Here is a 7,658-nt window from a genome sequence, read left to right as displayed (position 1 = left end):
GAACGCGATTATCCGAAGATCTAAATACAATTAGACTATGATATCTACATGAAAGGTGAAGTACTTTTTGTTTAAAATTCAAATATGTAAATCTTTAATCACAGAAGTTAACACATTTTATCATACAAAGCTGTTTTCATGCAAGTGCTGTATAAATCCACCTTTACAGTAAATCATGCATATCTCGAGTTACACATAAGCAAACGACATGATATCCTAGTGTAACTTGAGTGTTTTTAAATTATCTTTCCAGTGGTATAAGTTTTACAAGCCAATTCGTGGTCTAACAAACCCAGATTTCTGATTACACAACAAAAACACAACGTTAATTCAAATGGACATAACTTGATCATCCGGAAATGAAATCAAGCGAATCCAAAGCCTAAAATCAATAGTTTTTCGCAAGGATTCTGAATATAACATAATATCATGCATTTGAAAAACTTAAAATCACAGTACATACAATAAACAATTCGGTTTTCAAGTTAATCAACACAACCGGACAAATTAATGCATCAAATAATAACCACACATCAAGACTTGAGCAATAGACAACCTAGATCATGAAATCTTAATAAAAATCTGATTTTTAAAGATTAGGGTTTGCTATTTATACCTTTGATCGCGAAAAGAATTAAATCAACGCGTAGAGGATGAAGAGAATTGCAACTTTGATGTTGAGTGTTTAATCTAATTGTGAAAAATTGATGGTGTTCTTGTGTATGGAAGTGGCAACGTGAAGAGAGCAAGGGAGAGGGGACGATCGGCTGCAATTTTTAATTAGGGGATTATGAGCAGTTTAGGTTTTAGGTTAGTCTTAAATAGTTAGGGCCTAACGCAAATAACAAGGGTTTGTCACTAGTTGGCCCAAAGTGGAAAGAAAAGGGGTACCCATGGGGAAGTCGGCCGAACATGGCCCAATGGGGTATTCCCGGGCTCGCATTGTCTAGTACTGTGTAATCGTGGCTCGTTTCAAGTGCCTTTTAGACGTACCGAAGTCCCAGAACGCTACACCGATCGTTAAAACGCAACCAATCGTTTAATTTATTAAAAACCCAATAAATTAAATATTTTTAAAAGTTAATAATTATTAAAATAATTATTAAAATAAACCCGAGCGTTTCGTTGCTCAAAGAGCAGTTATCAAAACCATATCGTTTTTATCGTATTTCTTTATTCGAAATATTTATTCGAATTAATATTAACCCATATTAATTATTGTAACCCTCCAAGGATCAAGTATGTATTTATTACATATAAACACACAAAAGTCAAGTAATCGCCGTTAAATAAACTAACAGAAGGTTAACGGAAGTAACGGAAAAATCAGGGTAGTTACATTACCCACCTGTTATTGAAAATTTCGTCCCAAAATTTTAGTGATCGTCCGCTGAAGTAGTTTCCTCGAGAAACAGTTACGGGTACTTCAGTCGCATCTGGTCTCCACGCTCCCACGTGAACTCTGGTCCTCTTCTCGCGTTCCACCGAACTTTAACGATAGGAATTCTGCTTTGCTTCAACTGTTTGACCTCACGGCCTAAGATTTCGACAGGTTCTTCAATGAAATGTAGTTTATTGTCGATACGTAGTTCCTCTAAAGGAATAATCAAATTCTCGTCGGCTAAGCACTTCTTCAAGTTGGATACGTGAAAAACATCGTGTATACCTCAGAGTGCTTGTGGAAGTTCCAACCTGTAAGCTACCAATCCAACTCTTTCGGTTATCTCGAACGGTCCAATATATCTAGGACTCAGTTTACCTCGTTTCGCAAATCATACCACACCCTTCCAAGGTGATACCTTAAGCATGACTTTGTCACCAACTTGGAATTCTATGTCCTTCCGCCTAACGTCGACATAACTCTTTTGACGACTCCGAGCCGTTCTCAATCGTTCCTGAATCTGTAGGACTTTCTCAGTTGTCTCCTGAATAATCTCAGGACCTGTCAACTAACTATCTCCCAATTCGCTCCAACATACGGGAGATCTACACTTCCTTCCTTACAATGCTTCGAAAGGTGCATCTTTAATACTCGCATGGTAGCTGTTATTGTATGAGAACTCAGCTAGTGGTAAGTACTTAACCCATCCATTTTCGAAATCAATGACACATGCTCGCAACATGTCCTCAAAAGTCGAAATAGTTCGTTAGCTCTGGCCATCTGTCTGGGGGTGATATGCTGTACTCATATCTAAACGAGTACCCGTTACTTTTTGTAACGACTGCCAAAACCTGGAAGTGAATCTGCTGTCACGATCGAATATAATAGATATAGGCACTCCATGCCTAGAGACGACTTCCTTAATGTAGATTTGAGCCAACTTCTCCAATTTATCAGTTTCTCTTATTGGTAAGAAGTGTGCAGACTTAGTGAGACGATCCACGATAACCCAAAAAGTATCGTAACCTCCCACCATTCTTGGCAGTTTCGTGATGAAGTCCATTGTAATACCTTCCCACTTCCACTGGGGAATCTCTGGTTGTGTTAGTAATCCTGATGGCTTCTGATGTTCAACCTTAACTTTAGCGCAAGTCAAGCACTTACCAACATAGGTAGCAATGTCAGCTTTCAAATTTGGCCACCAATAAAACGCCTTCAAATCTTGGTACATTTTATCTGATCCCGGATGAATTGAGTACCTTGACTTTTGTGCTTCCTCTAACACTAGTTTTCTCAATCCACTAAACTTTGGTACCCAGATTCGATTAGCAAAGTACCGTGTTCCGTCCATTTAATGTCAAATTTCTTATCCATTCCTTTGAGAAATTCAACATCGACATTTTCTTGCTTCACGGCCTCTTATTGTGCTTTGCGAATCTGTGATGTGAGATTCGTATGGACAACTATGTTAAGAGCTTTAACCCTAAGAGGTTTCTCTCTCTCCTTTCTGCTCAAAGCATCAGCCACAACATTCGCCTTGCCCGGATGGTATTGAAGTTCGCAGTTATAATCGTTAAGTAATTCCATCCAACGTCGTTGTCTCATGTTGAGCTGTTTCTGATCGAATATGTGCTGTAAACTCTTATGGTCGGTGAAGATAGCAAACTTGGTCCCATATAGGTAGTGACTCCACATTTTAAGTGCAAAGACAACATCTCCTAGTTCAAGATCGTGCATAGTGTAGTTCTGCTCGTGAATCTTTAACTGACGCGATCCATAAGCAATAAATTTATTTTGTTGCATAAGCACGCAACCCATTCCTTGTCTTGAGGCATCACAATAAACAACAAAATCTTCACTTCCCTCTGGCAGAGACAATATCGGGGCATTTGTTAACTTCTCCTTCAACAACTGAAATGCAGTTTATTGCGGTTCTGACCACTCATACTTCTTGCCCTTATGAGTCAACGCGGTTTATGGTCGGGCAATCTTTGAGAATCCTTCAATGAATCTCCTGTAGTAACCAGCTAGACCCAAAAATTGCCGAATCAGCGTTGGCATCTTTGGAGTTTCCCAAATCTTAACTGACTCAATCTTTGCTGGATCAACTTGTATTCCATTGGCCCCTACAATATGGCCAAGAAATTGTACCTCTGGCAACCAAAAGTCACACTTAGAGAACTTTACATACAACTGCTCTTTCCTAAGCATGGTCAATATCGAACGTAGATGTTGTTCGTGCTCTTCCCTGTTCTTGGGGTACACCAATATATCATCAATAAATACAATGACAAATTTATCTAGGTATGGCTTACACACACGGTTCATGAGATCCATGAACACTGTCGGTGCGTTCGTCAAACCAAATGGCATCACTTATAACGACCCTCATTTTTCCATTCTATATTTTTCCAATATTAAATGCCCAAACAATATAATTAAACTTAACGTTTAAACTTTAATCAATAATTGTTAAGAGTTAAGAATTATAAAACATAATAATTAACTTTGTGTAATAAAGGACGAGTTAATAAAAGATAAAAATAATGAGCTAATAAACTTTCGTGAACAAAATATAATACTCTAAAACTTGTAGCCTTTAAACAATTAAATTAGAACCTTTAATGAACCATTTAAGCTAATCTAAAGATCAAGGACTAAAGTGAAAAGTTCTAACCCTAACCCTAAAAACCCTAGCCAATTTTATCATTAAAAAGAGGGTAAAATGACCTTCTTACCCCTCAAAATTTCGGCCCACTTAGTGAAATGTCCCGTTCTTATTGATTAAAAACGTTCCATATTAATTGATTTCGTTGCGAGGTTTTGACCTCTATATGAGACGTTTTTCAAAGACTGCATTCATTTTTAAAACAAACCATAACCTTTATTTCATAGATAAAGGTTTTAAAAAAACTTTACGTAGATTATCAAATAATGATAATCTAAAATATCCTGTTTACACACGACCATTACATAATGGTTTACAATACAAATATGTTACAACAAAATAAGTTTCTTGAATGCAGTTTTTACACAATATCATACAAGCATGGACTCCAAATCTCGTCCTTATTTAAGTATGCGACAGCGGAAGCTCTTAATAATCACCTGAGAATAAACATGCTTAAAACGTCAACAAAAATGTTGGTGAGTTATAGGTTTAACCTATATATATCAAATCATAATAATAGACCACAAGATTTCATATTTCAATACACATCCCATACATAGAGATAAAAATCATTCATATGGTGAACACCTGGTAACCGACATTAACAAGATGCATATATAAGAATATCCCCATCATTCCGGGACACCCTTCGGATATGATATAAATTTCGAAGTACTAAAGCATCCGGTACTTTGGATGGGGTTTGTTAGGCCCAATAGATCTATCTTTAGGATTCGCGTCAATTAGGGTGTCTGTTCCCTAATTCTTAGATTACCAGACTTAATAAAAAGGGGCATATTCGATTTCGATAATTCAACCATAGAATGTAGTTTCACGTACTTGTGTCTATTTTGTAAATCATTTATAAAACCTGCATGTATTCTCATCCCAAAAATATTAGATTTTAAAAGTGGGACTATAACTCACTTTCACAGATTTTTACTTCGTCGGGAAGTAAGACTTGGCCACTGGTTGATTCACGAACCTATAACAATATATACATATATATCAAAGTATGTTTAAAATATATTTACAACATTTTTAATATATTTTAATGTTGTAAGTTTATTAAGTCAGCTGTCCTCGTTAGTAACCTACAACTAGTTGTCCACAGTTAGATGTACAGAAATAAATCGATAAATATTATCTTGAATCAATCCACGACCCAGTGTATACGTATCTCAGTATTGATCACAACTCAAACTATATATATTTTGAAATCAACCTCAACCCTGTATAGCTAACTCCAACATTCACATATAGAGTGTCTATGGTTGTTCCGAAATATATATAGATGTGTCGACATGATAGGTCGAAATATTGTATACGTGTCTATGGTATCTCAAGATTACATAATATACAATACAAGTTGATTAAGTTATGGTTGGAATAGATTTGTTACCAATTTTCACGTAGCTAAAATGAGAAAAATTATCCAATCTTGTTTTACCCATAACTTCATTTTAATTCCGTTTTGAGTGAATCAAATTGCTATGGTTTCATATTGAACTCTATTTTATGAATCTAAACAGAAAAAGTATAGGTTTATAGTCGGAAAAATAAGTTACAAGTCGTTTTTGTAAAGGTAGTCATTTCAGTCGAAAGAACGACGTCTAGATGACCATTTTAGAAAACATACTTCCACTTTGAGTTTAACCATAATTTTTGGATATAGTTTCATGTTCATAATAAAAATCATTTTCTCAGAATAACAACTTTTAAATCAAAGTTTATCATAGTTTTTAATTAACTAACCCAAAACAGCCCGCGGTGTTACTACGACGGCGTAAATCCGGTTTTACGGTGTTTTTCGTGTTTCCAGGTTTTAAATCATTAAGTTAGCATATCATATAGATATAGAACATGTGTTTAGTTGATTTTAAAAGTCAAGTTAGAAGGATTAACTTTTGTTTGCGAACAAGTTTAGAATTAACTAAACTATGTTCTAGTGATTACAAGTTTAAACCTTCGAATAAGATAGCTTTATATGTATGAATCGAATGATGTTATGAACATCATTACTACCTTAAGTTCCTTGGATAAACCTACTGGAAAAGAGAAAAATGGATCTAGCTTCAACGGATCCTTGGATGGCTCGAAGTTCTTGAAGCAGAATCATGACACGAAAACAAGTTCAAGTAAGATCATCACTTGAAATAAGATTGTTATAGTTATAGAAATTGAATCAAAGTTTGAATATGATTATTACCTTGTATTAGAATGATAACCTACTGTAAGAAACAAAGATTTCTTGAGGTTGGATGATCACCTTACAAGATTGGAAGTGAGCTAGCAAACTTGAAAGTATTCTTGATTTTATGTAACTAGAACTTGTAGAATTTATGAAGAACACTTAGAACTTGAAGATAGAACTTGAGAGAGATCAATTAGATGAAGAAAATTGAAGAATGAAAGTGTTTATAGGTGTTTTTGGTCGTTGGTGTATGGATTAGATATAAAGGATATGTAATTTTGTTTTCATGTAAATAAGTCATGAATGATTACTCATATTTTTGTAATTTTATGAGATATTTCATGCTAGTTGCCAAATGATGGTTCCCACATGTGTTAGGTGACTCACATGGGCTGCTAAGAGCTGATCATTGGAGTGTATATACCAATAGTACATACATCTAAAAGCTGTGTATTGTACGAGTATGAATACAGGTGCATACGAGTAGAATTGTTGATGAAACTGAACGAGGATGTAATTGTAAGCATTTTTGTTAAGTAGAAGTATTTTGATAAGTGTCTTGAAGTCTTTCAAAAGTGTATGAATACATATTAAAACACTACATGTATATACATTTTAACTGAGTCGTTAAGTCATCGTTAGTCGTTACATGTAAATGTTGTTTTGAAACCTTTAGGTTAACGATCTTGTTGAATGTTGTTAACCCATTGTTTATTATAACAAATGAGATGTTAAATTGTTATATTATCATGATATTATGATATATAATATATCTCAGTATGATGTATATACAGTTAAATGTCGTTACAACGATAATCGTTACATATATGTCTCGTTTCGAAATCATTAAGTTAGTAGTCTTATTTTTACATATGTATTTCATTGTTAATACACTTAATAATATATTTACTTATCATTTAACATAATTGACCAAGTGTATCAATATCTTAATATGATTCATATGTACCTAGTAAGACGTTGTTATAACGATAATCGTTATATATATCGTTTTCGAGTTTCTTAAATTAATAGTCTCATTTTTATGTATATAACTCATTGTTAAAATACCTAATGAGATACATACTTATAATAAAAACATTTTAACTATATATATAACCATATATATGTCATCGTATAGTTTTTACAAGTTTTAACGTTCGTGAATCACCGGTCAACTTGGGTGGTCAATTGTCTATATGAAACATATTTCAATTAATCAAGTCTTAACAAGTTTGATTGCTTAACATGTTGGAAACATTTAATCATGTAAATATCAATCTCAATTAATATATATAAACATGGAAAAGTTCGGGTCACTACAGTACCTACCCGTTAAATAAATTTCGTCCCGAAATTTTAAGCTGTTGAAGGTGTTGACGAATCTTCTGGAAATAGATGCGGGTATTTCTTTT

This window comes from Rutidosis leptorrhynchoides, chromosome 5, assembly GCF_046630445.1.
Source record: "Rutidosis leptorrhynchoides isolate AG116_Rl617_1_P2 chromosome 5, CSIRO_AGI_Rlap_v1, whole genome shotgun sequence".
NCBI lineage: Eukaryota > Viridiplantae > Streptophyta > Magnoliopsida > Asterales > Asteraceae > Rutidosis > Rutidosis leptorrhynchoides.
Note: the sequence above shows the minus strand (reverse complement) of the source record.